Source organism: Sinocyclocheilus anshuiensis, unplaced genomic scaffold, assembly GCF_001515605.1.
Source record: "Sinocyclocheilus anshuiensis isolate Anshui unplaced genomic scaffold, SAMN03320099.WGS_v1.1 scaffold1449, whole genome shotgun sequence".
Taxonomy (NCBI): domain Eukaryota; kingdom Metazoa; phylum Chordata; class Actinopteri; order Cypriniformes; family Cyprinidae; genus Sinocyclocheilus; species Sinocyclocheilus anshuiensis.
Window position 1 is genome coordinate 531362 of NW_015549696.1, and position 9295 is coordinate 540656.

General features: G+C 41.2%; 1 protein-coding gene across 5 annotated transcripts in view; it reads right to left on the reverse strand.

Annotated features, from left to right (window-relative positions):
• The window catches only part of LOC107660484 (pleckstrin homology domain-containing family A member 1-like), a 45360-nt gene extending 36065 nt beyond the window's left edge, over positions 1-9295 (reverse strand). For all 5 annotated transcript variants that reach the window (XM_016449794.1, XM_016449797.1, XM_016449795.1 and 2 more), the window contains exon 1: positions 9175-9295. The gene's annotated coding sequence lies outside the window, so the exon portion shown is untranslated. The remainder of the gene's footprint in view (positions 1-9174) is intronic.

A 9295-nucleotide genomic window follows, 5' to 3' on the forward strand; every position in this document is an offset into this window, starting at 1 on the left:
TGAGTGGATTGAGCGCGCGGCGGCGCAGATGCGCGAGCTTGTCGAGTGAATATACCTTTCTCACAGACATCACTGGAAAGTTTGTAGTTCGGTCGGATATGTCAAAAAGAAGTAAGTAAAACAATGCACAAGTTACATAATGGGAGGCAGGGAGGGAGAGAGAGCGCACTTCTGTTGTGTGATCTTTATTGATGTTCACTCACTTAGCACGCATCATTTGGATTAAAACGAAATCGTAAATATAAGACAATTTATAGGGGCATTCAGTATAAACGTCATTTATTTTCACCCTTAAGCATACACGACTTTCTGGCAAAAGTGAAACGAACAGCCTGTGTGAAATGCGTTAGGCTGTACTGTACTTTTCCCTCTCATTCTGCACCAGTACAAATACTTGTGCGCGGTGCGCGTGTTTTGCTTGCTTCATGAGTGTTTCTGCATTATATGAGTGGCTTTGTAAAATAAATCGCTGCACGTTTCAGATGAAAAAAACACGACTTCTACGTTTCTGTCATATTTTATTACCATTTTCCAAACCATTTCAGGAACGTGCTCAGTCGGGTGCTGAACTGCCCGAATACGTTCAAGAGCAGGACGGCGGCCCCACTGAAACAGTTTCAGAGGCTCCTAGGGCATATGGCAGCTGCAGTGGCAGTCACGCCGCTGTGGCTGCTTCATATGAGACTGCTTCAAAACTGGCTCAATGGCCGAGTCAAGGTGGGCGTGGCAACACGGCACTCACCGGGTCCAAATCACACTGGGCTGATGCTAAACCTTCACCCCATGGTCAGACCTTGCGTTTCTCCAGACAGGAGTGCCCCTGGAACAGGTCTCCAGGCATGCTGTGGTTTACACGGATGACTCTACCACCGGCTGGGGGGCCACGTACGACGGGCATGCAGTGTCGGGGGTTTGGATGGGCCCCCAACTGCACTGGCACGTCAACTGCCTAGAGTTGTTAGCAGTATGCCTTGCCTTGAACTGTCTCAGAAGGCGCGTACGAGGGAAGCACGTGCCGGTCCGAACGGACAACACTGCGACCGTTGCGTACATCAACCGACAAGGTGGTCTACGCTCCCGTCGCATGTCGCAACTCACCTCCCACCTCCTCCTCTGGAGTCAGAAGCATCTGAGGTCACTTCATGCCATTCACATTCCGGATCTACTCAACCATGCAGCCGACGAGCTGTCACGAGCTGCACTCCCCGGAGAGTGGAGACTCCATCCCCAGACGGTCCAGTTGTTTTACGCCCTGACCGAGGGAACACTCGGCACGGATGCACTGGCACACAGCTGGCCACGGGGCCTGTACAAGTATGCTTTCCACCAGTGAGCCTTCTCGCACAAACACTGTGCAAGATCAGGGAGGACGAGGAGCAGGTCCTTCTTGTGGCGCCCTAATGGCCTACTCGGACCTGGTTCCCGGAACTAATGCTCCTTGTGACAGTTCCTCCCTGGCAGATTCCTCTGAGCAAGGATCTACTGACTGTTTGGCACCCACGTCTAGACCTCTGGAAACTTCACGTCTGGTCCTTGGACGGGATGCGGAGATTGTAGGTGACCTACCCCATGAGGTAGTGGACACCATCACTTCGTCAAGAGCACCATCTACGAGCGATTATGCCTTGAAGTGGAACCTGTTCGTCGAGTAGTGTTCTTCTCACTGAGAAGACCCCCGTAGATGCCCGATCAGAGTCGTGCTGTCCTTTTTGCAGCAAGGGTTGGAGCGAAGGCAGTCTCTCTCCACCCTTAAAATCCATGTGGCTGCGATTGCTGCATATCACGACCCTGTGGAAAGGAAGTCGGTAGGTAGGCATGACTTGGTCGTCAGGTTCCTTAGGGGGCGAGAAGGTTAAATCCTCCCCGGCCCCTCTCTATACCCTCTTGGGACCTGACTCTAGTGCTCAGACCACTACAGCAGGGCCCATTTGAGCCCTTGCAGTCAGTCGAGCTAAAGTTTCTTTCAATGAAAACATTGCTCTTGATTGCATTAGCCTCCATCAAGAGGGTAGGGGACCTGCACGCATTTTTGGTCGACGAATCGTGCCTAGAGTTTGCTACGTTCCCAAGCTACCTACTACCCCCTTCAGGGATCAGGTAGTGAACCTGCAACCCAGAGGAGGCAGACCCAGTCCTAGCTTTGCTTTGTCCTGTCCGAGCCTTGAGATGGTACATAGACCGGACACAAAGCTTCAGGACCTCAGATCGGCTCTTTGTCTCTTACAGAGGCTGGCAGAAGGGGAATGCCATCTCTAAGCAGAGGATGGCCAACTGGATAATGGATACCATCACCCTGGCTTTTCAGGCACAGGGTGTGCCCTTCTCACTCAGGTTGCGAGCTCACTCTACTAGAAGTGTTGCATCCTCCTGGGCGCTCGCTCGTGGCGCCTCGCTGACAGATATTTGTAGAGCTGCGGGCCGGGCAACCCCCAACACATTCGCTAGAGTCTATAGCCTTCGTGTGGAGCCGGTATCCTCCTGTGTTCTTACCTCAAACAGGTAGAAGCACTGAGAGGCCCCGGTTTAGTGTCGGCTTGCTAAACCGCTCCAAAGTCCGTACGGTAGACACTGTTGAGCTCCTCCATCCCCTTGGCAGCCAGACATGGCGGAACATCCAGCACCAGGCCCTCACTCGATGAATCCGTGAGAACCGGTAGAGGTCTGGGTTCCATATGTAGAGACCTGAGTGGATCCCATATGTGTCAAGTCCACGGTATAGCCTCAGTGACCGACTGAAAGGGAACGTCTCAGTTGCGTATGTAACCCTCGTTCCCTGAAGGAAGGAACGGAGACATCACGTCCCGTCACCACAGCTGCTGTACCACCACTGAGCGGCCGGGTCACCAGCTCGGCTCCTCAGCGAAAACCTGAGTATGCGTTGCACCTGCTGCCTAGTTATACTCGCGCTGCGATCAGCGGCAACTGGATGCAATCATCGCATGCCAATGCGCATTGGCTCGTTTAGTTTACAATCCAAGCGAGATCCCAAATTCAGTCATTACCGATATGACGTCTCCACTCCCTCCTTCAAGGAACAAGGGTTACATTCATAACAGAGACGTTACATTACTGACAGTTGCTACATCTATAATTACCAAAGGGTACTTTGTTTAGAAAATGTGAGACAGGTGTTAAATCCAAAATATTGCGACACTTATATGGTCCCTTATATACTAAGCATGTACACATGTGCATAACATGTACATAGCAGCTTCAAGTCTTTTGCCTTGGGCTGACGGGAGTTTGGAATGAGGCCAGTTTTTTCATCTTGTCGAGTCAACCTGGAGTAGGCCCCCAGTTTGTCACACTAAAAAACCTTTTTTGACACTGTTTGACTTATTACATAGAGTAGTGATATCAGTATAAAGAACATCTGTTCATATAACAAAGATGAGATCTACAGTTTTTTTTTTTTTTGTTTGTCTAGCAGACAATCAAATTAAAATTTGGGTTTGCATTTGCATTGATTTACAATGAAGGTGGAACCCTAGAGATCTAGCGGTCATCCAGAATACTTTAGCATTTTTCATATGTGTTTTGCATGGAAACTCATGTAATTTTTCTTTGTATAACACTTTTACAATACACATTGTTGCAAAGCAACTTTACAAAAAAAAAATCCTGGTCTTAATGTTTAAATAATACCTTCATGACTTTGCATTTAACAGATTAGAGTTAGGCAATAATATAGAATATTAACAATCAAGCAGTTGAGATTTGATATATATATTGGTTTACATGTGTATTTAGTGCATGTACACGGATCAAGTTGAATGTACTATATATCCAGCTTATATTGTTGGGCATTAATATAGTTTACATTTTGCGATGATATGCAAAAATCAACTGCTTGATTGCTATATCATCGCAAAATGCCCAGCAATATATTTTAAAGTTGGATACAGCACATACATACACTATACTCACTTAAAGAGATATACACTCTACAGCAAATCTCAGCTGTACGATTATTTATATAGTCACAAAATGTAAACTATATTATTGCCTAGCAATATATTAAAGTTGGATATATACTCTATTACATCCAACTTTATACACATTCTCATGTAAAGCAAATCTTAACTGCTTGATAGTATACATTGCTTCACATAAGTACACTACATGTACAGTATGTGGATAAAGTTGGAAATAATTATACATCCAACTTAATTATACAGAGCTGTGCAATAATACAGTTTATGACAATGTAAACAATAACTCAATGGGATATGCTACGTACTACGCAGACGATATCTGCTTCGTCATGCCTAGAGCTGATCCGTGCTGGTCAACTTCACGCTGTGGATCGCCGGATCGGCTTTCACTGTGGACGAAGCAGAGTCCAGCCCGGGGTCGTCACATGTGGTTACCACAAACCCGGCGGCCGCTCCTTCGTCGAATCCGCCGGCCGCGCCGTTTTCAAGCCCACTGGCCTCCGCTCACTCAAGCCCGCCATGTGTGACGCTGTGTGTTTCGTTGTGAAAGCGAAACTACTGTGTGTTTGGCCTTCCAAAAGAGGACACAACTAGAAATCAGTGGTTAAGTTGTATTTACAACACTGTTCCAGAACAGTTCAACCCAAATATTCAGATGTGTGCAGTACATTTTTACAGAGGACTGTTTCCTGAACCTGCAGAGTAGCCTACAATGCCCCGGCTGTGCACAAAGGCTGTTTCTATAAAGTGGGGCAGTTCCAACTTTGCAAGGACAGTCTGGCGCTTCTGACTCGCAGCCTGCAAGTACGTTTTTTTATATTTAAAGAATTTGCCACTGATGATTCAAATGCGAGTTTTGAGCAGTGTAGAGTAGCGCTTGTTGTTTGTCGTTTCTCCAATCACAAATGCAGACATGGTTTTATGTTTACGCGGCACGATACGCAACGCAACGCGTAAAAAGACAGTATAAGTCATTATAATATATATACATACATACATCACACTCATGAATGACTCCACGTTTATTAAAAAGGACCCATAATCAGTTTGTGCCTGCAATAAAAGTAACAGTAGCATGCGGTCTGTCAGAACACATGTCCTACAGGCCCTACCTGTGCTTCTGTTTATTTTCACGTTTGAGTGAGAGAGACAGATTCAGATTTAAGTGAGGTAAGGTGGCATTTCCTTCCTTATTCACTGTTAATAGATTTGCATCATGTGTAGTGTGAGAGTTTTTGCTATATTATCTAGCAAGAGATAGATCTTTCTACAGGACATAGACTGTTCCGAGTCAGGTAAAACTCGTAAACTACCAGAAGGAAGTGCAAACTGGATTAACTGGATCTAGAGCAAACAGCAGTGAAGTATTCTGATGCTGAGCATAACTGGTATCAAGCTACTGGCTGCAATAGAGAATAATTTCCAACAGTCTTACCTACTGGAACAACGTGCCAGTGGCAGCCTTTCAGCAAAATGATATTATGTTGCTTCTTGCAAGTTTTGTGACAATTTTAAAGTGAAATGTCCAGTTACTAACTCTAAAAGTGTGTTTAGTTTTCTCCAAATCTTAAATCTGGCAATATTTTATTATGTTGGTTGTTGTACATGCTGTTGTATTTGAAAATAACATAGCACCTACAACCTAGGGATGAAACCATTAGTGAAACTACGATATCAAGTCCCAACAGTTAGCATTATCATTTCATATTTTAAATATCATTAAAACCATATTTGCTTAGACTGATTTTAAAAACTTGCGGAAACCTCAGCATTAAGCAAAGTGCATAAGGGAGAACCACCTGTTTCCTGAAAAGTTTTGATGACATTTGCTTTTCATCTTCTCTCCATGTAATGCGTAAAAATGTAGTGTTTATAAGCGCAGAGCTGGTTTGTTTACAGAGGTTACTGGGAAACAGCTCCATTTCTGCTGTTCCATAAGCACTGCATGCTGGCATGCCATATATCAGCCTGTCTGCCATATTTTTCAGACCAATGCGGAAATTGGATCAGATTTTTGTTGTAAATCTTAACTGGTAGGTGGAAAACAAGCTAACGTGCTTTATACAAATTCTCAACACTTCGGATAATATGGTAGCCTATGTAAATGGCTGAAATGAGGTTTATTCATTTATAAATTTTTTTTTTTTACTTTATTTGCACATGTAGTACATGTTAGTAGATATTAACATGCTATAATTCACCCAGTCAGTATTTTATGTTTGTTTAATATTTAAGTCATTTTTAATGACATTTGTTTTTAATTATTTTAATGCTTATGCAAACAAAAAGTGCATACTAGTGCTGCTAATTTTATTCGTTGCTTTTTGGTTTTCAATATAAAACTTGGTGAAATGATTTCAGTGTGTATGAGCACTTTTTGAACATTTCCAGAACATTTTAACAATACCGTGATAATATTGATAACCCTGATCATTTTGGTCAGTATCGAGATATGAAATGTTCATACTGTTTCATCTCTACATCAAACCCTAGTGTTATAGGCCTAGTATTAACAAAAGCAAACGTGAAATTAAAACGCATTTGCTGAAGCAAACCAGCCATTTTAGCTTGCTTCTATAAGTCTTCTAAAAGTGTTATTAGGTCATAATGCAGTATTGTGCACGGATCATGTGAAAACAAGAAATTAATATATATATACTTTTGAACCATAACTGTAATATGGTATGTGTGTACAAACTCTATGTTGCTTATTGTACAAAACTGTCTGGATAGACTCCAGCACAACACCTGAATGTTTTCACTTCAGCACTGCAGTTTTGGAGGAACTTTGATACATATTTGATACCCTTGACATACTTGCTTGACAGGTCTGACATATCTTCCTTGAGTAAAATACCTTGAGCATAACATCACACAACAGCCCATTAATTCTGCATCGTTTGGCGTGTTGGAAAGTTGGAAAACTATTCCATCCACTCTTCATGTTACAATCTTACTGCTTACACTTCTGTAATATCAAAATAAATGAATTTTTTTATATTAATGTCATATTAATATTATCATGAAAGTAATCAGATTCAGCAGTTCTAATTGAAACTGATTATGTAAGAAAACAATAGGTGCAGTGAGATGTACATGAGTGGGTTAGAGAGCTATTAAAAAATGCATTCATCAACTTACACAGTTCCTAACTCAGAACCCATGAGTGTTTGTGTGGAAACAGGAAACTGTGGAATAACTGCCATGAAAATACAGAACCCAGTGCAGCCATTCAAAGACTAGTTCACCTAAATATGAAATTATGGCAGTTACTATAGTTGTTAGTTAAAATTATTATTATTATTCATAATTTTCTATTTTTTGACAGCTCTATTCCATACAATAATGCAATAATAATACAAAATAATTCCATACAGTAATCAAAAACAAAAAGCAATGTATCCGATTAAGGTCTGCAATATATGAGCCCAAACTACTTTACACTGCAGCAAAGACAGATTTGTGACAAATGAGTAATGACAATGCCAAAAAATAAAAATAGGAATACCATGGTGCTATCATGGTAAATGTTTAAACCATTCTTGATACAGCATGATCTTACCATGGTACTACTATTGATTACTGAAGGAACAGGGATGGCAATAGTGGTAGTGTAATTTAGAAAGAGGTAAGCAAATGCAATTGAAGAGAAAACCACAATATAGTGCAACAGTTGGGTTCCAGATATAAAAAAAAAAATCCCATTAATTTCTTCGATAGGGGAATTGTTTTTTAACTAAAACTTATACAACAGACCTATGAATTATGTGGTTGTAATCGAAGGGATACACTTTTGTTGAAGCTGTTCAGCCTAAATTATTTCAGCATTTATTTAAAATAAATAAATCAAAAAACTGAAACAAGGGCTGTGTCCGAAATTTGAAACGTTGAAATAAATTGATATATTGTTAATATACTGTTTCTATATCATCCACATCTCTAAATTAAGACTGGAAAAAGATCAATCGCGATTAATCACATTCAACATAAAAGTTACATACTTATTATACATTAAGTAAAGATCATGTTCCATGAAGATATTTTGTAAATTTCCTACCGTAAATATATCAAAACTTAATTTTTGATTAGTAATATGCATTGCTAAGGACTTCATTTGGACAACTTTAAACGTGATTTTCTCAATATTTGTATTTTTTTTTTGCACCCTCAGAAGATGTTCAAATAGTTGTATCTCTGCCAAATATTGTCCTATCTTAACAAACCACACATCAATGGAAAGCTTATTTATTTATATTATATAAGCCTCAATAATAATAAAAAAAGACCCTTATGACTGGTTTTGTGGTCCAGGGTCACAAATATACACAGCACACACACACATGTAGTATGTAAACACAAAGTTTTATTTTGAATGTGATTAATCGTAATTAAACGTTTTGCATCTCTACCCTAAATCAATAGTTTTATATATATGTCCATTATGATTAAAGCCATTAAGTGCACAGTCTTGTACCATTGTCTTTTGTCAGGTTTTCTTTCTTTTCGCTTCAAATTAGTTTGTAACATAGTGATTCACTCTGCCGCTGGTTGGTTTGGTTCATTGCCTATAATATTTGAACAAAGATTTAAAATTCTCTAAGGGAAAGATTCTCTATACCTCAAAAAACCCAAGGCCACTGAAAAAGTGGGCGGCACTTTGAACTCTAGATCCAAACAGTGATTGACATCTGTCTCTTCACTTCACCAGCAAACAAAAACAAACAAACAAACCAAATAAGCACAATGGTACTACCATAGTCCATAGTTATTTTTTTCATCTCAGTGCCATGTCACCTGATACCATCACTGCATCGTTGTACCATGATATCACCACATTACAGGTACTTCTACAGCATTTACGAGCATCACAGGCGCGTTTGTGCGTTCCATTCATGCTTGTAATGTCCAAAAATGCTGTCTAGTTAGGCAGCGCACTAGGTTTTACAGCTGTGTACAGACATAACGCATCAATGCCATATCTTCAGACAAAATCAATCTATCATTTCTGAGAGCGAGATCAAAAATGATTTACATGTCAAGACTAACTTAAATGATTTAATGTGTTTCGATCGGTAACCTGCTGTCTGAAACAGAAGCGACAGGTTTTGCATAAAGGGAGCTAGTGAACTGCCCCTGTACATCTGTAACTAACGTCACTGATTTGAACACAACCAATAACACGCATTCAAAGTTTAATACTCCACGATATGTCTCGTTAGTATATGTTTAGATAACTTACACACTTATAAGCAGCTGTGAAACTCCTGTGCAGCAGTGTTCGGTCTGCCTGTGCTGGACTTCCAGCCCATCTCCCACAAAACTTCCGACGGTCTGCCTATCCCGCAGCTGACGGGCGGAGA